This window comes from Peromyscus maniculatus, chromosome 11 (assembly GCF_049852395.1).
Source record: "Peromyscus maniculatus bairdii isolate BWxNUB_F1_BW_parent chromosome 11, HU_Pman_BW_mat_3.1, whole genome shotgun sequence".
NCBI classification, from domain to species: domain Eukaryota; kingdom Metazoa; phylum Chordata; class Mammalia; order Rodentia; family Cricetidae; genus Peromyscus; species Peromyscus maniculatus.
Window position 1 is genome coordinate 31,596,333 of NC_134862.1, and position 22,710 is coordinate 31,619,042.

The 22,710-nt window shown below is 43.3% G+C and overlaps 1 long non-coding RNA gene across 1 annotated transcript in view; it reads left to right on the forward strand.

The window, feature by feature from the left end:
• Positions 1 to 18,542, forward strand: part of LOC121821224 (uncharacterized) — a 31,694-nt gene extending 13,152 nt beyond the window's left edge. The window contains exon 5 of the long non-coding RNA XR_006061919.2: positions 15,766 to 18,542. This is a non-coding gene — a long non-coding RNA (uncharacterized LOC121821224). The remainder of the gene's footprint in view (positions 1 to 15,765) is intronic.
• The last annotated feature ends 4,168 nt before the right edge of the window (positions 18,543 to 22,710 follow it).

Sequence of the window (22,710 nt, forward strand, 5' to 3'; positions counted from 1 at the left end):
CAGTGATTTCTTTAGCTTGTGCTAAAGATTTGTATCTAGGCTGCCTGGTCTATTTATCAGCAGCCGGAGGTGAGACTTTGCCATATCTGCAACTCTCATGTAAGTTTGGTGCTCCAGACATTGGGGCATCCCTAGAGATTAAAGCAGAGATGCTGGTCAGGGGCAATTGGAGGATGTCATGCCATGTAACCCAGATTGGAGCATCTGGGCTTTGCAGTTTACCATCAAAAGAAGGCAGATTAGGGTTTGGAAGTCTCTATTTTCTGATACCTAGGGTCTAAGGTGCTGTGAACTCTCTTGAAGAAGCTGCCAGAGGAGAAAAGATGGCCTCCATCAGGAACTGACTTTAGGAACCTTTCAGGTTTTTCACACACATACATGTGTGCACATGCATTTACATACTTGGTGTCCAGCATAATTAATATACTTACTCATTTTTCTCCCCTTCTCTCCTTCCCCTTCATCCCCTGTCTCATTTTAGGACAGAGTCTCACCATATAGTCCAGACTGGCTCAGATTCACTGTGTAGTCGAGGGTGATCTTGAACTTCTGATCTCCTACCTGTCATCCAAGTGCTTGGACTATCAGTGGGCACTACTATATCCAGTTTATGCAGTGCTGGGATGGAATGCAGAGCTTTGTGCACACTAGGCAAACATTCTACCTACTGAGATCATCTTTAGATCATCTTCAACTTCCAAACATTGCATCTATTGCCTTCCTGGAACCCTCCTGCATGACCTCAGGCTCCGCTATGGTCACTGGTCTTCAGGGGCTATGTCTCCTTATCTGCCCTGCTGATAACTACTGTCTCCCCTTGCTCAGTCCTGGGTTCCTGATTATGGAAGATGTTGTTCTGCACCACTGTGTGTGTGTGTGTGTGTGTGTGTGTGTGTGTGTGTGTGTGTGTGTGTATGTGTGTGTGTGTGTGTGTGTGTGTTTGTGTGTTTGTGTGTGTGTGTGTGTGTGTGTGTGCCTGAGCATGTGTGGCAATGAGAGGTTGGTATCAGGTGTCTCTCTTGATCTCTCTTTGTCTTGTCTTTGAGCCAGGATCTTTCACTGGAGCCTGGAGCTTGCCAATTATACTGGATGGCCAGCAAGCCCCCAGGATCTTCCTCTGCCTGTTCTTCAGTGTTGGGATTACAGATGTGAACTGTACATTCTGGGGCTTGAACTCACGTCCTTATGCTTGCATAGTGAACACTTTACCAACTAAGCCATCTTCCCAGTCTCTCAGCTTCTTGCTTCTGGATGGGACTAATTCCAGCACAAACTGAAGCTGCCTCCAACTGCCCTACATTTCTGCTGCTCTCCAGCAGTATCCTGCTCCCTGTTCTCCTCTACTGAAAGCTTGCTTCCTACAATTACTGGGACAGGAATCCTGATCTCAGGTCCCAGGGAGGCCAACCCAAGTGCCCATGCTCAAACCTTTCCTCTGTTTTCAATTAGGAAGAAGTTTCCTTTAAGATTTCTCTTCTACCTGCTGAAAAAAGATCATGTTAATAATTAATCATAAATAAATCCACTGAGGCTATTTGTAGGCTAATGTGTTGCTCTTTCCTGATAATGGAAGCCTTAGGTTCACAAAGCATTCATTTTATTTTGGGGACTTGCTTAAGTAGCAACACTAACAGGAAAAGGCCAGTGTGATTCTGTGACTGTGGCTGGCGTTGTCTGCAAGGAAGAAGCAGAAGGAACCCTTTGGGGGCCTTGAGCATCTTCTGTGGGGTAGCTGCCATCTGCCCTCTCCAAAACTCACTAATGTGTTTGTTAAGAGGGAGGATAGACTCCAACTGTGGTGAGTAGAAGTGGGACCTTTAGGAGTTGATGAAGTGGGAGGGGGAGGGTTGTTCATAAAGTCACCTGAGAGGTGCGTAATTGAATCTTAGTAGCCTTATAAAGGGAAGGAGGTCGTAGATTGTTTTTTAATATGGCACAGTGGCTGCTTGGGACTCCGTCAGCATGAAGGTCACTCATAGAGGCAGTTCTTAGCCTTGGACCAGCATAACAAACTAAACAGAGTTCTTTTCTTCACAACTTACCCAGTTTGTGATGTTTTGTTACAAACATCAGAAAATGAACTAATTGATTCAACATTTTTTTTCTGAATCACTTCTTTTCTTACCACTTTTACCTACCAATAAGCTAGTTTCTCCCTCCCTGGTGTCTCCAGTTCATACACGTCCTGTGACTTTTCCTGAGGAGACACAAACCCACACCTGCTCACCCAGATAGGGCACTGAAGACAGACCAAAGCAAGGGGTCCATACAAGTCCAGCTTAGTGAGCCAATGAGATTATTGATTGGAGTTATGTACAGGAGTGTGAATGAGGGATTTTTTTTTTTTTTTTTTTTTTTTTTAGCAGAAGCCTGGGTGACTCAAAAACCTTACCATTACCAAAAGCCCACATAGCCTGGGTGATGATCCATGAAGGTTGAATGCCTGGAGCTCCTGCCATGTGTTGCATGGAGATCAGCCTGTCCAAGAGTCTCCTCTCCCCAGCAATCATTACTGCTTATAGAACTTAGGGCAGGGTATTGTGACTTTTATAAGTTTCAGGAACTTCCTGAGACTTTAAGTTGTGTTTATTTCCCATGCTCTAACAGACTGTTTCTATTTGGAAGAAAAGTCTACACAACTGACTAGTCTGTCTTTACCACACTAACCACACTGCATTCTGATTATTTGGTTTCCTGTCTGTCTTTTCCTACTAGCTGCAAGTGTCTAGGGAGTGGAATCTTATTCACCTCTAGCTCTTTAATGTCTATCAGAGTGCCATGTCCCAAAGAGGAACTCAAATAACACCTTCGATAAAAACATAAGTACATGGCTACCACTTTTCTTTCATTTCCTCTCGTACCTTGCACCAGGCAGATCAGTAAATAACACTTGCAACATTTATGGTGTGATGCAATGTCATGATTATTAGCCAGTTATTTTTCTCTTGTATATCCAAAATTTAAAAAACTATGCCATCCCCAGCTGAGAAACATCAAGCGGAGAGGGTGGGGATAAGACATGGAAAAATGGTCAGTCTCTGGAACAGGACAGATTTTGGGGTGAGATCAGGACATTCCTGAGATAGACTTGTGGGTTCCAAGGGCAGGGAAGACTGACTACTTTTTTTCTGGTTGGTCTTCTAGCAGGAGGCAAGATCCAAAGGGCAGGAGAGCACAGAGGCTCAATAGGGAATACCACCCGGGGATCCAGGAATACACCCTGGGAACTAGGTATGCCCGGAGGCAACAGATCTCTTCTAAATACACACAAAGGGCCCAGGAAGCAGGATAAAATGACAACATATCTGAGCCTGTAGATTGAAGACTGATCAGTTTTACCAACCCAGTTTTTTTTTAAATTTTATTTTATGCATATGGATGTTTGCCTGAATGTATTTCTGTAAACATGTGCATGCTGGTGCCTAGGGAGTCCAGAATAGGGTGTCAGATCCCCTGAAACTGGAGTTACAGACAGTTGTGGGTGGGTTCTGGGAACCAAACCTGGCTCCTCTTCAGGGTCCTCTGTCTTAACTGCTAAGCCATCTCTCCTGAAAGGTGGAAAATTCAAAATCAGAATTTTTCATTTACTCTTATGGCATAAGGAGGCAAAAATACGAAGCTGAATTATATTTAAAAATCCTTCAATTTACATTGAATACATAGGTCAACTTTGGGCTGGACGTCTATGCTTATAAAAACTGAAAACCCAGGCTGGGGAGATGGCTAAGTCAGCAAAGTGTGTGCTGCATCAACATGAGGACCCAAGTTCACATCCCCACCACCCATTTAAAAGGCTGAACATGGTCGTGTGCATCTGCAATCCCAGCATTGGGGAGGTAGAGGCAGGAGGATTCCCGGGGCTTGATGGGAGTAAGCTGACCAAATCAGTGTACACTAGAAAACCCCATCCCACACAATAGGATGGAGCTCTGATGCCCCAGGCTGCCAGGTGTTAGCTAAGGCAATGCCTAGAGACCTTGAGACCAGTGATGCCTTAGACTGGTTCAGACTTACTGAACTCACCCTTTTGCCTCCACCTCCCTAGTGGGGCCACATGCTCAACTTCTGAACATGCTAGAGATAGAACCAGGCCCCTCCTCCCACCATGCTAGAGACAGAACCTGGCCCTCCCTCCCACTAAGCACACACTCTACCACTGAATGATCCCCAGACCTCTGTTCTGCTTTTATCTTTTATTGAGTATTTTATTTCATCCTGCTTTCTTTCTCTTAGCAATAAAATCTTTTTTTTTTTTTTAAAGAGGTAGAGAGCACCTGAGGGAGGCACATTTTCTGCTCTCCACATAGATGCACGTCCTCCCCACCCCCACCCCCAACACACAAACCCTGGAAAACCTGGGCAAATAAAACTACAGTCACCAGTAACAAAAGTGTTAGAGAATTAGGCTAAAAGTGGGCACAGGGTCTAGTGTACCCCGGGGCCCAGGGAAGTCAGAGCCTAGCTCCTGGGGTGCATATTGAAAGCCAATAATGACACAGAAACTGAGCATGGTAAATGGATTAGCCATCTGAGGTTTTTAAAACTCCAAACACAGACCTATAAGCATCTTAGAAGCATAACAGCATAGACCCAGACGTTTTCGACAGCAGTCAGCATACCAACAAAGAGGCCTACCCTGGTGCTGTTGAGGTGGGGATATTGAAACTGCCCTTGCTGCAAAAACTGAAAACTCTGCCCAGCACTCACTTGCCTTGAGTCAGATGGGCAGCTGAAAAACTTCACTTGATAAATCTAATCATTAGTTTTCCCCCAGGGTGTGCTAGGGTGGATTCAAGAGCACTTGGAGAAATGGATGCCAATATATATATAGATAAACACCTGTATACAGGCATAAAAGCACAGATTAACACCCATATGCTTGCTTAAACATATAGATGTGGCCAACAACAGAGTCCAATTTTTCACCCATCTATCTCTGTTATTTATTTATCAATCTATCATCTACTATTTATCTTTTATCTATATCTATATATATCATCTTTCTGTCTGCCTGCCTATCTATCATCTATCTATCTATCTATCTATCTATCTATCTATCTATCTATCTACTATTTATCAGTTATTTATATCTACCTATCATCTATCTATCTATCCATTCATTCATTCATTCATTCATACACACACACACACACACACACACACACACACACATATATATATATATATATATATATATATATATATATATATATATATATGAAGCTCTGAGGACAGTCCTTAGGACCTTATGCATGCTAGACTAGCATAGTACTTACAGAGTTATACTCCCACAAGGAAGGTGATATTATATTGTATCTACACAAGGGGGAATTGAGGCAGAGGGTGGCTTAAGAACTTGAGTGTGATGTCTAGAAAGGAGTAATATTTCTATATAATTGTGCTTAATGAGGCCTACCCTTCTCTCTATAGACAGTTATTGTGGGTGAATTTATTCACATTTCTTTTACCACTAGTACTTATTGTTCAGCCCCCCCTTTTTGGTGTGTGTACGTGTGTGTGCGCGTGCCTGTGTGTGTGTGTGTGTGTGTGTGTGTGTGTGTGTGTGTGTGTTTCCAGAGGCCATAGGCCAGAGGTCAGTGTGGAGTGTCTTCTTCAATTATTTCTCCATCTTATGCTTTAGTGACAGGGTCTCTGTCACTGAACGTGGATCTCACCCATTCAACTACACTAGCTGACCAGTGAGCCCCAGGAATCTTTGTGTCTCTGCCCTCCGCAGTGCTGAGGTCATGGGTTCATACTACAGTGCTTGGCTTTTTGGTCTTTTTTTTTTTAAGCATGGATGCTGGGGAGCCAACCTCTGTCTTCATGCTTTCACAGCAAATGCTGTATTGACTGAGTCACCTCCCTGGTCCCTTTTAATTCATTAACTGCAGATTATTGGAAAGAGCTGCAGGGACAGTGGCTAACATGATTTTCTGAACCAGGGAAGCAGATGGCCTGTAGAGAGCCTTGTGCATGTGTGTGCACAAACGGGGCGTGCTCCCACTTCCATGTGTAGGGGTTCCCCTGTTTTAGAGGGAATGTTTTGACTTCACAGATGTGGAGACAGCCGCTGAGAAAGGAAAGTGACTTCCTTGAGGGTCTCAGAATGAGGTGTTGAAGAACTCTGGTCTGTTTCTGCCTGAGAGATGTAACTTCTCTCTGGGGCCCAACCTGGGGCGTCCTGAGAGGGGGCACTGTGCACCTCAGTACCTCTTCCTCAGCCAGCTCTCAATTTGGGACTTGGATGGCAGTGTGACTTCTAAGAACACCAGAACCTTCTGCCTTAAAGTGAGGGAATAGATACATTTTCCTAAGCCAAATTGAAATGGATTTCAGATTATCTCTCATTGTCCAGGAAGGTCCCCCTGCACCACTTGCTTTGACCCCTCCCCTTCTCCAAGGAGCCAGAGTCACCTCTGTGTTTGGGGATGCTCTGAAGGCCTTCTTTCCTGACCAACAAGACCCATAGCACACTCCACCAAGCACTCATTTCTTTCTCCCTTTGTCTCGCCCTCCACCAGACCCCAAGGTACAAACAGGTCACCCAGCCCTCACTGCTCTCAAAGGATGAACACTATAGGCATTAATATGTATTTTTATTTTGTAAAAATTTAAGAAATAAAAAAATCACATATTATACTTATTTCTATAGCCCGGATGATGATGATTATGGTGTTCTGTGTTTTTTTGAGACATGGTCTCATTGTGTTGTCCAGGTTGGTCTTGAACTCTTGAGCTCAAAGGGTCTCTGAATCAGAAAATAGGGGTTAAAGCGTGTGATTGAGGAAGACACCCAGAAGTCTGACCTTTATATTCATCAACAGACATGTGCACTGCCCCAACACATCTGCACTCACACATGTGCACTGTTCCAACACATTTGCATAAACACACATGTGTACCATCCCAACACATGCACACAAACACACATGTGCACCATCCCAACACACTTGCACAAACACACATGTGAACCACCCCAACACACCTGCACAAACACACACATGAGTATGGTAGCAAGTGCCTGTAGCCCTAGAACTAGGGAGGTAGAGGCAGGAGGATCAGATGTTCAAAGCTGTCCTGGGCTACCTGAGACAGTATCTCAAAAAATATTTTTAAAGAAATAAAACTGTTATTTTTGTATGGTTCCCAGTTCCAGCCTTTTCTCAGAGGCAAGTACTGTGGTATGTTGTTACTTTTGTGAATGTATTTCATGTTTATTAGTATCCATATACACATGAAATACAAACCAGGAAGGCATTAATTCACTATGTGTTAGTTAAACTTTATATTTAGTGTAATATGATTTGCATTTGATAATTATATAAAATTTTGTTTATATTGAATAAAGTTTAAAATTGAATGTTATAATTAATCAAAATTAAATGTTTACATAAATATAAACCAACATTCATATACTTGCTACATGTAAATGCAATTAATATACCCATATATTACAATTTGTGCTATATACAACGTATAGTCTTATCATGGTATAACGTTCCTTTCCTTCAACCCCATTGAATTAGGATTTCTCATTGCTCTGACAAAATGACAAGGAGCCACTCAAGGGAGGGTTTATTCTGGCTCACAGTTTGAGGGGACAGTCCATCATGGTGGGGAAGGCAGAGTGGCAGGGGCGTGAGGCAGCTGTTCACATGGCAGCCACAGTCAGGAAGCAGAGATGGATGCTGTGCTCGGCTCTCATTCTCCCTTTTTATTCAGCCCAGGACCCCAGACCATGGAAGGAGGTCATCCACAGAGAAGGTGGGTCTTCCCATCTAAAACACCCCAATCTAGACAGTGCCCCCAGACATGCTCACAGGCCGATCTGACCTGGGTGATCTCTCAATTGAGACTTCTCAGCTGACTCTGAGCTGTGTCAGGTTGGCAGTTAAAGGAAGACTTGTCTCTTTGGTCACCCTAGATCCTGTCAACTTGACAGTCAGTTTTAACCATCACAATCATATCTTTTTTTTGTTTCTGTTTCTATGCACTCTGGTGCCTGGTGTGTCTCTTCAGTCATGCTCTGGGGTCTTCCATTGCAGGACCACAGCATCAGTTTATGACTGTCAGTGGCTTGCATCAGATAGCTGTTAGAAAGTTCTCATAACCGCTGACAGTTCTACCACATGTCTACCACATATCTTCCCATGGAAGTCTCCCATGTTCTTGTGTGAGTGATTTTTAGGACAGACATCTGGAGGAGGATATTTCTCTTCTACCCACTGCTGTCAAACTTTTCTCCAAGAGGCGATGCTTCAGTGCCCTGCAGACTGGCAGAGAATGCAGCTTCCGTGTCTCTGTGTCCCCACTGGCACTGAGTCTTGTCTGTCTTCAGGTTCATTGCCAGTTGGGTGGGTTTGAAATGACATTTCACTGGCGGTTTGTCTGTGTCTTCCTGGCTACTCATAACGCTGACAGTTTTTATGTTTATTGGCCCTCTGGGTTCTGTCCTCCATGTGATGTGTTTTCATAGCTTTTGTCTATGTTTTTTTCTCTCGGGTTATTTATCTTTTCCTTATTAATTAGTAGTAGCTTTTTAGTACTTTGTTTTCAAGAATTCACAGTGTCTGTCCTGGGCTGTGACTTGACTTTGAATGTGGTTCATAATGCCTTATTGTGTAGATTTAAAAAATTATTTGAGAATTTCATGCTTGTACACAATGAAATATGATGATACCCGCTTCCCATTTCCCACCTCCAACTCCCCCAGGTCATCCTCTCTGTCCACATCCCAACTTCATGTCCCCTTTAAAAATATTTATTTTTAATTATGTGTATGTGTATGTACATCTCCCCATGTGTGTCTGGTGCATTCAGAGGCCATAAGAAGGTATCAGATTCCCTGGTGCTGGAGTTGTAGGTGAACATGAGCCAGCCAAGATATATATATATATATATATATATATATATATATATATATATATATATATATATATATATATATATATATATATATATATATATATCTTGTGTTTGTGTGTTGAGTGTGGATGTGTGTGAGGACAGCCTTACACCTTTTGTTTGAGACTAGATCTCTCGATAGCCTGGACCATTCCCATACAGATTAAGCTAGTGAGCCAATGAGCTTCCAGGGGCTTCTCTTTCTTGACCTCCCATCTCCCAGATGCTGGGATTACTGGCATGTGCCACCGTGCTTGACTTTTTATGTGGGTTCAAGGGATTTGAACTCAGGCATTTATGCTTGTAAGGTAAACACTTTACCAACTGAGCCATCTCTCTAGCCTTAGGAATTGTTTTTAACCTATTAAGGTAGGGCTGGGAGAGCAGCTGTCTGGAAAATGGAAGCCTAGTTTCTGAAGAAGGCAAGGGGAATAAGGATATATGGTTTGCATATGCAAGCTTTGTGGATTGTACATCCCTTCAGATATTCCAACCAGAAACGAGCTGTGGGTTCTCTCTGGGCAATAACTTTCAGTTAGACAACAAGAGAAACTTCTGCACTGGGGAACAAATAGAATATGAATCTAACTAAATATATGCTTGCTCTTGAGAACTAACAAGCGTTATGAGCATGCTCCCCTTTGCTTCAGTGCTACATACCTTGGCATCATTTGTCATTTATGTTTTCATGGTAGAATGACTTGCTGGGTAAGGAGTTGTCCTGTGCACATGAGATACTAAGCTACATCCTTGTCCTCTGCCGGATGGATGATGGGAACATTCCCTTGCCATCCAAAAATGTTGTAAAAACCAGTGTTGCTAGATGAGGTGTAGGAGACATGACTGGGCATGCATGAGAATAATTGATGTAATCAATACACATATGTATTATTTTTCATGTGTAAGAGCATTTATTACAGACATTTTTGGATGTATGTGTTGTATGTGTGTGTATATATGTTTGCCCACTCACTCCTGTTAGTCATATATATATATATATATATATATATATGTATGTATATATATAAAACATATATGCCATAGATAGTTATATACCTATTTAATGTATCTATAAAAATCTAGGATTTATAAATGAGAAATTAAAGCATATAGCATCTGTCATTCTGAATCTGTCTTATTTCACTTAATATGACAATTTCTAGTTGCATCCATTTTCCAGGCAACAGCATTTCATTCTTTTTGTAACTGAATAAAACTCTGTTGTGTACATATAACACATTAAAAAATGATAGACACCTAGGGTGGTTCTATAACTTAGCTACTGTCAATAGTTCAGCAGTAAACATGGATGTTCAGGCATCTCTGTGGTATGTTGACTCAGAGTCTTTCAGATACCTCTTCATTTCATTCCCTGTTGCTTTGACAAAATAACCCGACAAAAGGAACTTAAGGGAGAAAGGGCTTATTTGGCTCATGGTTTCAGGTTACCATCCATCACTGCGGGGAAGACAAGGCAGGAACTTGGAGCAACTCGTCACACCATCTTCACAGTCAAGAGCTGAACTTACAGGCTCAAGGTGCCTTCTCCATTCTTAGAGTTTAGGGTCCTCTGACTAGGGAATGGGCCACCCACGGTAGCTGGATCTTCCTACCTCAATTACCTTAATTAGGATAATCCCCCAAGACAACGCAAGGAGCAACCTGATCTAAACAGTTTCCCACTGAGACTCTCTTCCCGGGTCCTTGTACATTGTATCATGTCAACACCAACCACCACAAGTTATATGCTCAGCTGTGATATAGATAGTCACTTGGTAGTTTTGGTTTACCCACGTGATGAATCTCTATACTGATTTCCATAGTGAATGAGTTAATTTACATTCCCACCATGCGTGTATAAAGGTTCCCCTTTCCCTGAATCCTCTCCAGCATTCCTTATTTGTTTCTGATGGGAATACTAATGCATCCTAGTCCAAAGAAAATAGATTAACATCATAACTGTGGTTATTTCTGAGTATCAGCCCTAAAAGTGGTTTCTCCTTTATTGTTTTATTTTTTAAGTATCCCATTTAATACAATAAACCTGTGCATTAAATATGTGCCCATGTGATAATAGAAAAATTGCTGTGGTCACTGGAGAGATAGTGGGAAAAAATTACATTTATAATACATCTGCTCTCCCCTGGCATGGTGCCGCATACTTTCCCATCCTCATGTACCCTTACTTACCTGAATAACCTGTGAGGACACTCGATGGATTGTGGGGAGCTGGCAGAGCTGGATTCAGTGCTGGTCCCAGGGCCTGCCTGGCTCGGGTGAATTATTTAATCTCTGTAAATTTATGTTTCTCTACCCTTGTAAACTGGAGCTGGCCTTTCAGTGTGGCTGCAAGGGCCAACGGGGGTGATTGACGGCACATCTGACCATGATTATTTCAAAGTGCTTGGCCCTCGGTGGGGGCTGCCCTTTCTTTTCTTCCCCTAACACATCAGTTCCAGGCTTGCTTGTGGTGATGACCCTGCTGTGGCACCTCTCTTCTGCCTTCCTTGGGAAGAAACAGCGGAGCAGAAGGAAAGGCCGATGCCTTCCAGCGCCAGGGAGAAGATGAGTAATGCTGAGGGCCCGGTGCTTCGGAGTCGCTGGCTTTCTTTTTTCTTGACAGGGCTGCTGACAGGCCCTTTAGCAGTGCAGAGGCTAATTACTGGCCAGGAGTGAAAGAAAATGCGCTGTTTGGTTGTTCTGGAGGTTCCCAGTGCAATAAATCACAGCCGTGGTCCCCGGCTTCGTTTGATTTAATAAAGATTTTCAAAAAAAGAAAAAAAAAGTTTTCCTTGCTTTTATTGAAGACTGTTGGTCATTTGTGCCTCCTGTTTCATCAAGGGCCATCTGTCTGTCTCCCTGTCTCTGTCTGTCTGTCTGTGTCTCTGAGTGTGTGTGTACATGCCCATGTACTCACAGGAAAATATCACGGCTCCTGCTCTGTCCCTGCCTTCCTTGTTATCTGGGACACAGTCCTCACTGAGACTGGAGCTAGGCCGGAACCCAGCAAGCCCAGAATCATCCTTTCTCTCTCTGTCCCCACTCCCAGCCCTGGGGTCAGAGGCACCTATGTATAACCTTGCCCTATCCTTTAGGTGCGTGCTGGGGATTCAAGCTCAGGTCCTCATTGTCCTCTGATTCACCTCTCCCATCTTCATCAAGGACTCTTCATTACATGGAACCCATTCCCACAGCAAATGACACCTGGTCCTTCAGAGAACTATTGTCCATGGTCACACCTGTGTTCCCATTTCCCTAGTGGACCCCAGGATATCTGTTTCTTCATCTAGAACCCCCAATGCTTCGGCGCCAACCACTGCTTCTGGTTCTTCAGAGGAGGCTCTGCTTCCCTAGGCAATTAATTCCCTTGGCCACTTGGAGTGATGGTTTTTCTCTGGCCTTAGTACTGTCTCTTGAGATAATCTTGTAGTTGCTGGCTGGTTCCTGCACATCTGTTGATGAAGGATGTTCCGCCCACTTCTCGATGGACTCAGCGTGCATGGCCAGGTGGGTGTTTCAGAGGTTTGGAATGCAATGACAAGACAGAATGGATGAGCTTGAAACTTTGAGATGACCTTTGTTTACTGTAAAAGCAGAGAGATCCCAGTTTAGAACATCCAAGCAAATAGGTTTAACATTGTCTCTCAGTGGCTGATATTAAGAGCTGGCTCCTTTAAAAAAAAAATCACTTCAGAGGAAATGTCTAAAAGGACAATGGTGTCCTCTAGCTGTAGGATATGTGGGAATGTTTAGTTTTCTTCTTCTCCCTTTCTCTCTCCTTCTTCCCTCCTTCTCTCCCTTCCTTCCTTCCTTCTTCCTCCTTCTGATCCTTTGACAGCACCTGTGTATTTTATGGGCTACAATATGGTATTTTGATACATGATTGTTTTGTTGAAAGGTTCAACCCCCTTAGTTCATTTGAACATCCTGTGGTTCTGGAGACGCTGCTGCCTAGGAAGCCACATCTTTGCTTTGCTGCTGACTCCTGCCTCCTTAGTGCCTTGTTTGCATTGTCTTAGAAGCCAGGCCTCACTTCCTACCAGGTGGGGCCACATCACCACATCCCCACCTTAATGAGTGAAACCATCAAATAAATAAAAACTGTGCATGTATTTAAAGTATACAACTTTATCTTTTGTGTACATTTTAAAATGATTACTTCAATCAAGTTAATTCACATACCTATAATTCATGGTTGATATTTTTCTCTCATACTTCCCCCTTCCTTTCCTTCCATCTCTTCTTCCTCCTCTTCCTCCTCCTCCTCCTCCTCCTCCTCCTCCTCCTCCTCCTCCTCCTCCTCCTTCTTCTCTCTCTCTCTCTCTCTCTCTCTCTCTCTCTCTCTCTCTCTCTCTCCCTCTCCCTCTCCCTCTCCCTCTCCCTCTCTCTCCTTAGATCTGCTTTATTGGTAAATGTCAAACCCATAGCATCATATTTGTTGCCATGGTCACATGCAATTTAGATTCCGAATGATTACTTACTCTACATACCTGTGATTTTTTTTTTTTTAAATGACAGCCCTTCACATCCCTGCAGATCCTGGCAACTACTGTTCTATTACCTGCTTCTGTTATTATTTTCAAATATGAGTGAGATCATGCATTGCTTGTCTTTTTCCTTTAGGGGCAGTACTGGAGACTGGATCAGGGTCTTTCACATGTTGGATGGGTGCTTTACCACTGACTTACACTCTCACTTCTGTGTCCTTTTGACTTTGTTTTGAGATAGCTGTGTTGTGTGGGCTTGCCTTGATCTTTTCTTTCTTCCTCCTAGGAATTTGGACTTGAAGTATTGGTCACCTTTAGATTTCTCTGTAATAGTGCTATTTGAAGATTCTTGTTTTCCATGTGATTGGAAGTAGGTAGATAGCAGATTCCTCCTTTAGCCTGGGAGACAGTGCTTCCTAAGAGAGCAGGGTGCTAACTCAAGTGTGAGTATGGATAAGTAAGCCTGTGTTTCCACGAGCCCTTCATGCTCCACCTGGTCCTCACACCTCACATCACTCTCCTAGTCCCTTGTCTTCTGTGTGCCCTGGTGTTCTGAGGACATCTGCTCAGGCTACATGACCAGCCAGGTTCAAAGTCATCCCAGAAATCAATTCATTCTACTGACCAGTAATAGCATAGTATCAATACCACCACTACCGTCACCATCACCACCACCACCACCACCATCACCACCACCACCACACCACCACCATCCTCATCATTGTCATCATCATAATCATCATCATCATCATCGTTATCATAACTATAGTCATTTGTACTTTTGCTAGGAATTTGTACCAACAAAGGGATTTCTATAACAGGAGCCTGAGGTCCCTATTCCAAGATAGTCTAATTAAATTGGTCCTAGGAAATTCTAGGGAAAATAAGTTTTACAGAAGCTCCACAGTTGTTTCTAGAGTACTGTTATTGCTGGAAATGTTGGTGTGAATATGAAGGGTGGCCTCTCATAGGATTCTAGTCCCTCGTGGCTGCCAGAAACACTTGGTGCAGTGGCCACTCCTATTCCATCCTAAGAAGGAAGGGCATAAAATTGGTCTCTTTCCTCTGCATCTCCATCTGGAGTCTAAGGGAGTCTGAGACGAAGTGGAATGAGAATTAACTGAGCAGATGTGAGCAATGTAGCCAATCAGGGCTGTTTCAAAGGGTCTAATTCTTTTATTGTAGAATGCTGTTCTATTTAAATGTCCCCAGGTGATGAAATTGGAACTCTTAAGCTGATGGCACACAAACCAGATTTTATATACACAGATTTGTTTGCAGTCTGAAGAGGTGGCTCAGTAAGGAAAATGCTTGCCTTGCAAGCACAAGGACCTGAGCTCAATCCTCAGAACCTACATAAATGCTGAGTGGATGTGGTGACCCGCCTTTAATTCCAATCTAGGAAGGTAAAGACTGGGAATCCCCAGAGCAATATGGCTGGCAAGGCTAGCTGTATTTAGTGCTCTTGCTTTGATTGACAGACCTGCCTCAATCAATAAAGTGAAAGAACTATTGAGGATGACTGTTGATTTTAAACATGATTGGGCTTATGCACACACCTGCACCCACATACACACCTCCCATGTCAGCCCATATACATACAAACATGAATACACACATGCACCTCCTAGATGAAAAATGGAAAAAACAAAAACCAAGTTAATCAAAACTGAGATAGTAGCTATAAAATGTGTCTTATCTTTCAACCGGAGAGTTGGTTTTCCTGCTTTGCTTTCTTGATGGTTACTTCTGCTGGAGCCATGTGTGGGTTGCTTCATTTTAAGGAGCATCAATCACTCATGTGCTTCAAGCTCTGCTTGTCTTGCTGCCTGCATTGTGACTAGGATGAAGTGGTATTAACACTGAACAAGCAATACCTGCTTACACTGCCTTGTGTTTTTTGTCTATGCCCTTTTGGAGAATTTTTTTCTGTGGATGGATGAGGCAATGTCTATTCTCCTCCTTATTAGGTTCCAAGTGACAAACCAAAGTTTCATTCCACTGAGGAAACCAATGAGTTTAATTGGGCTTACTTACAGAGCATGGGTAGATAGTTACAGATAGTATTGTGAGTGTCCCTAAAGCATACACACTGGAAAGTCTTCTTCTATCATGTATGATGGATTCCCCGTAGATACACATATGGAGTCCTCTCCCATAGCTTCCCTAGTCTATATACTCTACCCCCTCCCCTGACTAGGTTTCTGGGAGCACTGACTGTTAAGTGACACTATTTCTGAACAAATATCCCCTCCCCCAGACATGGAATTGATGACAGGCTAAATTAGGAGTTGCACCAAAGTCCAACATGATAAACCAATGAGTTTTTTTTTTTTTTTGTTTTTTTGTTTTTTTTTGGCATTACTTACAGGACTGGTTGAGGGGTTACTTACAGGAGCAGAAATTACTCAAAGAGAGCTGCATCACTGAAAACCACCCCAACTTGACTGTTAGATGACAGAAGTTGGAAACTGGGAAACCTGGAGTGTACTGCACAACCTACGACAGTTCAACTGGCTGGACACCAACTGGCCAGAGAGTGTCCTTTGAAGGTAACCCAATTTTTCTGAGCCTCTTCTAGGCAGCTTTGCTGGTCTCTGCTTCTTTGGGTGTCTCCACTGGTGTGAGCCTCTTCTAGGCATCTCAGCTTGTCTATGAGTAATTATCAGCAGTCCTTACACTTATATGTGCTTGTGGATGAGTGAATCTGGTCAGTTTCAGGGACTTCCTGAAGCTATTTTGAGTTATTTGCTTCCTGGGCTTACGGAGCTTCCTGGCAGGATGGGATGGTTCACTTCCCCTTAGATTCTGAGGCTTACAAAATCAGGTTGTCTCACTTCCCTGTGAACATCTAGTGTCTTAGTGAGCATCTGCCTCCATCAGTTGCTGGATGACTCTTCTCTGATGACAGTTGGGCCAGGTACCAATCTGGTCACAGGAGATGACCAGTTCAGGCTGTTTATCCACTATTGCAAGGAGTCTAAACTGAGGTCCTCCTTGTAGACTCCTGGGAGATTCCCCTGCTTCAGGCTTCCACCTCACTCTGAATTGTCCCCCCCCCCCACAGTACCCCTCAGTATTTCCCCCTTCTGTGCCCCTACAACCTGATCACTCACATTGCCACCCCCATCCACCCTCAGGACACAAAATCTCTTCCCAGGGATATCTTGGTGTCCCTTCATGAACCCTCCTTGCTACCTAGTCTCTCTCTGTGTCTGTGGATTGTGGCATAGTTATCCTTTATTTTATAGCTAGCATCCACTTAGGAGTGATTATATACCATGTTTGTCTTTTTCTATCTGGGTTGCCTCACTCAGAATAATTTTTCTAGTCTCATCCGTTTGCCTTCAAATTTCCTGGTATCTTTGTTTTTAACAGCTGAGTAATACCCCATCGTGTAAATGTACCACATTTTCTTTATCCATTCCTTGGTTGAGGGACATCTAGATGGTTTCCAGGTTCTGGCTATTACAAATAAGGCTGCTATGAACATAGTTGAGCAAGTATTCTTGTGGTATGATTGAGCATCCTTTGGGTTTATGCCTAAGAGCATTAAAGCTGGGTCTTGAGGTAGATTGATTTCCAATTTTCTGAGGAACCCCACACTGATTTCCAAAGTTATTGTGCAAGTTTGCACTCTCATCAGTGATGGAGGAGTGTTCCTCTTGCTCCACATCCTGGCCAGCATGAACTGTCACTGTTTTTTTTTTTTTTTTTTTCCCATTCTGACAGGTATAAGATAGAATCTCAGAGTTGTTTTGATTTGCATTTCACTGATGGCTAAGGATACCGAACATCTCCTTAAGTGTTTCTCTGCCATTCGAGATCCTTCTGTTGAGATTTCTTTGTTTATATCTGTACCCAATTTTTAAATTGGATTATTTAGTTTGTTGATATCTAGTTTCTTGAGTTCTTTATGTATTTTACAAGTCAGTCCTCTGTCAGATGTGGGGTTGGTAAAAGATCTTTTCCCATTCTGTAGGCTGCCATTTTGTCCTATTGATCGTATCCATTGCCTTACAGAAACTTTTCAATTTCATGAGGTCCCATTTATTAATTGTTGATCTTAGAGCCTGTGCTATTGATGTTCTGTTCAGGAAGTTGTCTTCTGTGCCAGTGCATTTGAGATTATTTCCTACTTTCTCTTCTATCAGGTTGAGTGTGTCTGGTTTTATGTTGAGGTCTTTGATTCACTTGGACTTGAGTTTTGTGCAGGATGATAGATATGGATCTTTTTGCGTTCTTCTATATGCTGACATACAGTTAGACCTGCACCATTTGTTAGGCAGAGTTCGGGAATTCTGCAGAGGGAGGAGGAGGAGAAGAAGAAAGGAGTATAGGAGCCAGAGGGACCAAGGACACCACACAATCAACCAACCTAGGCTCACAGAGACTGAACCGACAACCAGGGAGCCTGCATGGGACTGACCTAGGCACTCTGCTTATATGTTACAGGTGTGTAGCTTGGTTCTCCTGTGGGACTCCTAATGGCGGGAACAGGGGCTGTCTCTGACTCTTTTATTGGCTTTTGGGATCCTACTCTGTATACTGGGTCTCCTTGCCCAGCCTTAATCGAAGGGGAGGCATTTAGTCTCACTGCAAATTGATGTGCCATGTTTTATTGATACTCATGGGAGACCTGCCCTTTTCTGTATGGAGATGGAAGAGGAGGTGATTGGGAGTGGGAATGGGGGATGGGATTGGGGAGGCTGTGGCTGGATGTAAAATAAATAGATTAAAAAACAACAAATGGAAGAGAGCAGGAGATAGTTCATTTAGGAAAGCGCTTGCTACATATATCGTAACTAGGCATGGTGGCACTGAGGAGGAGACAAGCAGGTCCCTGAGGCATACTGGCTGGCCAGCCTGGGCAGGTTGATAAACTCTAAGCCAGTGAGAAACCCTGTCTCAGAAAATGAGGTGGGGACTGGAGGATGGCTCAGTGGTTAAGAGCAGTTGTAGTTCCGGCAGAGGACCTGGCTTTGATTCCCAGCACCCATGAGGATACCCACAATCATTCAAACTCCTACTCCAGGGACTTCAATGCCTACTTCTGATCTCTGAAGACACCAGGCACTCATGTGATACACAGACTTATTTATGAGCAAAACACTCATACACATAAAGTAAATAATCCCCCCACACACAAAAAAAAAAAAAAAAGAAAGAAAGAAAGAAAGAAAAGAAAACAAGGTAGAGAGCACCTGAAGAATTACACCAGAGGTCAACTTCTGGCCTCCACATACACTCAACACTTGTGTGCTAATCCCCAACCCATAAACTGAAAGTTAAGGTTTTATTTAATCTACCCAATAACCCACTTAATCTACATATTTATCTAAAATAATTTCTGAGAGGCTGAGAAAATTGGTTAAAGCCACATAGTTCTAGATAACAAGCACTTATTCCAGTAGTGGTCAGTGAGCTGCTTTTAATAAGTTTCTTACAGTTAAGATATTTGAAAATAGTATAAAGTCAGTAGAATCAAAGGGAAAAAACCCACTTCCAGCAGCTAGCATACCATTTGAGTGTCTTTCCTCTGCTTTGTTCTGTATGTGTCATACACGACGTGTGCATGCTTCAGAAATATTTAGTAACTAGAGCTAGAGAGGTAGATTCTACAAGCATGGGATTATGAAATTTGATTCCATGCAACCTGTGTAAAAGCCAGGTGCAGCTGTGTGTCTGTGGTAACAGTGCTGGGGAGTATAGGTTGAAACATGGAGATCCCAGGGCCTCCATGGCACCCAGTGTGGCAGAAACAGCAAGCTGGTTCAGGGAGAGATCAGGTCTCAAAAATAACACAGAGAACAACTGATGTTGACCTCTGTCCTCCACACACATGTATGGTAGAGTACAACCCCACACATGTACACATGCATGCATGTGCCACACATATACATTTTTGATTTTTTTGTTTGTATTTTCAAGAGAGGGTTTCTCTGTGTAACATTCCTGGCTGTCCTGGAACTCACTTTGTAGACCAGGATGGCCTTGAACTCACTGAGATCCTCCTGCCTCTGCCTCCCAAGTGCTGTGATTAAAGGCGTGTGCCACCACCGCCCAGCCAAATTTTTGAATTTTAATAATTGAAAAACTCATAAATGTTGGCCATGCCACATTGAGAGTCTACTTAAAAGAAAATTTTAGTGAGATGCAGATAAATTCAGTCTGTGCTAGGCAGTAAGGTTTAAGATAACCTCCAGGAAAAACCCGGTGTTTGTATGTGTGTGCAGGGATGAGCATGCAAAATGGACAATCCTAAAATTATAATGCAGTGTGATGAATATTTTAATAACAGTCCTGGAAGTTTTGGAGACCATGGGAGACATTCATCCAAGGGAGAGAGTGAAACATGTGACTGTCTGACCTGATTACCTGGATAAGTAACCCTGAGCTGAGCATTGCAGCAAGGGAAATACCTGGGTGAAGGAAGAGGCAGGAGAGGTTGTCCCAGGTGTGGCTACATATACATACACATACAAATGTTATTTTATTTATAATAAACAAATAAAAGGACCAGGAAGATTATTTCAGCATGTAGCACGCTGATCAACCCAGAGAACTCCCATGCTGGATATATTATCCTCACCCCAATAGAAGACAGGAGTTATGGACCCATCAGTAGAACAGTTTTCTCTTCTACCTGTCCCACAGAGTCACTTAGAATTCTAGGCTTGTGCTTCTGGGAGAAAGTTACACAGTCTTCGATGTATCCAGTGGGAAATATATTTTTTACCCATGGCAGAAAATCTGTTTAATCATTTGCACATAATAGACCATATGCTGGCGCAGGGCTGCAAGGTGACATGATAAAGCGGAGAAAATGACTTGCAACAGGTTTGAGTGATGAATGTATCAGGCAGGTCTTTGCCTGGGGAAAGAGTGTAGATTCAAGGGTGCTTAGGTGGGAGAAAAGGTTCCCCATCGTGAGTGCCTTGGCCGTCACTACAGAGGTTGTGTGGGGCAGGCACTCTTCTTGCTTAATGAAACGTTGAAAAGGGCAATGTCTCTGCCCTCGTCGCCTCTAAAGATGAATAGAGAGTGAGCTGAAGTTATCATTGTCAGCCCGATCAGTTAAAAAAATAATGAACCTACAAAAATATCTCTTTGGCATATGGAAATTTCATGTTCTCCGCACAGCCATACATCTCCCCACTCTCGCTCCAGCCTCATTGCCCCCTACATCTACCAGACTCCTTGTTAAAAATGTGTGTGTGTGGAAGAGTAATTATTGACTTCAGTGGGTGATCTTGAAGAACCACCTCTTGTGTGCTTCTGTGCAAGAGCGCTTTGCTGAGCAGAGTCACCATGGAGAAGGCTAGGAGGCGTCCAGGAACTCACAGAAGGTCACAGCCAGAGAGCTGGGATTTGAATCCGTGTCTCTTTGACTGCAGACTGCAATATTTTCCTTTGCTGAGCTGCAAGGACCTGGAGTGTGATTGTTGATTTGGGGCTGTGTGTATATGTGTGCTTGAACATATGGAGGCCAGGGGTTACCTAAGGTGTCTTCCTACATCACTTTCTATCTTATCCCGTATTATTGTTTGTTTTAGAGTGAAGACCTCCTGCTAAACCTGGAGTTCACTGACTGGTTAGATGAGCTGGCCACTGAGCTCTTAGAATCCAGGAGATCCAGGACCTAGAACCTGTCTCCCTTGGTGCAGTGCTGAGAGTACATACAGGCCACGTGATCTCATTGACTTTTTTTTTTTTTAATATGGATGCTGGGAATCTGAATTCAGGTCGGCATGCTAGTGTAACAAGCACGTCACTTACAGAGCCATCTCCCCGACCCCTTGATATTCAACAATGAAGTTCTTTTACAAGAAAAAAGAAGTCAGCATTGGAAAGCCGAGGAATCTTTAACACCCTCAGTGTTGTACTGGCCTCTATACTTGTATCTGCTTCCTAATATTTCTCATCTTCTAGTTGTCCAGTCTAAGTCCTCTCCTCATCTTTCCCCTCAGCTCAAACACTCTCAGTCTTAAACTGCTTTCTGCTTTCCTCCACCTTCATCTGATTGTAATAAACGCCAACGGTCAGGTACTGAGTGTGAATGTGTGTGTGTGTGTGTGTGTGTGTGTGTGAGAGAGAGAGAGAGAGAGAGAGAGAGAGAGAGAGAGAGAGAATGTGTTAGTGTGTATGTGTGTGAGAGTGTGTATGTGTGTGAGTGTGTGAGAGTGTGAGTGTGAGTATGTATGTGTGTATATGTGTGAGAGTGTATGTGTGTGAGTGTGTATGAGAGAGTGTGTGAGTGTGTATGTGTGTATATGTGTATGAAAGTGTGTATGTGTGTGAGTATGTGTGTGTGTGTGAGAGAGAGAGAAAGTGAGTGTGAGTGTGTGCGCACTCACGTTCACGCTTGTACTTTTCTATTGTCTTTGTCTCCTATCTGGAGTGCAGAGACAGTCAGATTAAGGAAATATGTCCAGACTCCAACCACCTCTCACCCCCTTGGCTGCTTTCCGCAACCTGTGACCCAATGTCACTTCCTGCCTGCATTGCAGGACAGCTCCCACAGATTGTCCCTGTTTCATCTCTGGTCTGCTTAGTCCATTGTCCATTGTCAGCGTGAAGCTTTTAGAATGGAGGGAGATCATGTGTTCTCTCTGCTCAGGGCTCTCTGATTTCTTCCTTTGTGATATCTGAGTCCTTGCCATGAACCCTCTATGTACTTTTAAATTTTATTTATTTGGTGTGTGTGTGTGTGTGTGTGTGTGTGTGTGTGTGTGTGTGTGTGTGTGTGTATGTGCATGCGTTCTTGGAGGCCAGAGGACAAGCTCCATCTGTCATTTCTCAGGAGCTGTCCCTGTCTACAGCTGCATCGTCTTGAACACGCTGTGTAGCTGAGGATGACCCCACACATCCAATCCTCCTGCCGCCAACTACTCTGCTAAGATTACAAGCCTGTGCCACCGCCACATGGGGTTTATGTGGTGCTGAGGACTGAGCTCAGGGCCTTGTGCATTCTAGGCAAGGACTTAACTGACTGAGCCCCACCCCAGTCCCTGATTTCCACATTTGTGTTTTACTTTTCCTCTAATGACTTTTGCAGTTAAGTGAATTTAGTGAAGAAAAACATTAGATTGGCTTATTAAAAAAAATCAGAGTGAGAAAATGTTCATATCTAATTGAGACTTTTAGGTTATTTAAAAAAGATTTTTTCATTTTTTTCCTCTCTCTCTCTTTTTTTTTTTTCCCAAGGTAAAACTATCTAAAAGAATACACACAGATTTGCTTGAGAGAAACCCCTCCAGCCTGGGAGGAAATCACTCAAATCCAAACCATATGTGATATGTAAAGTAGCACTTTG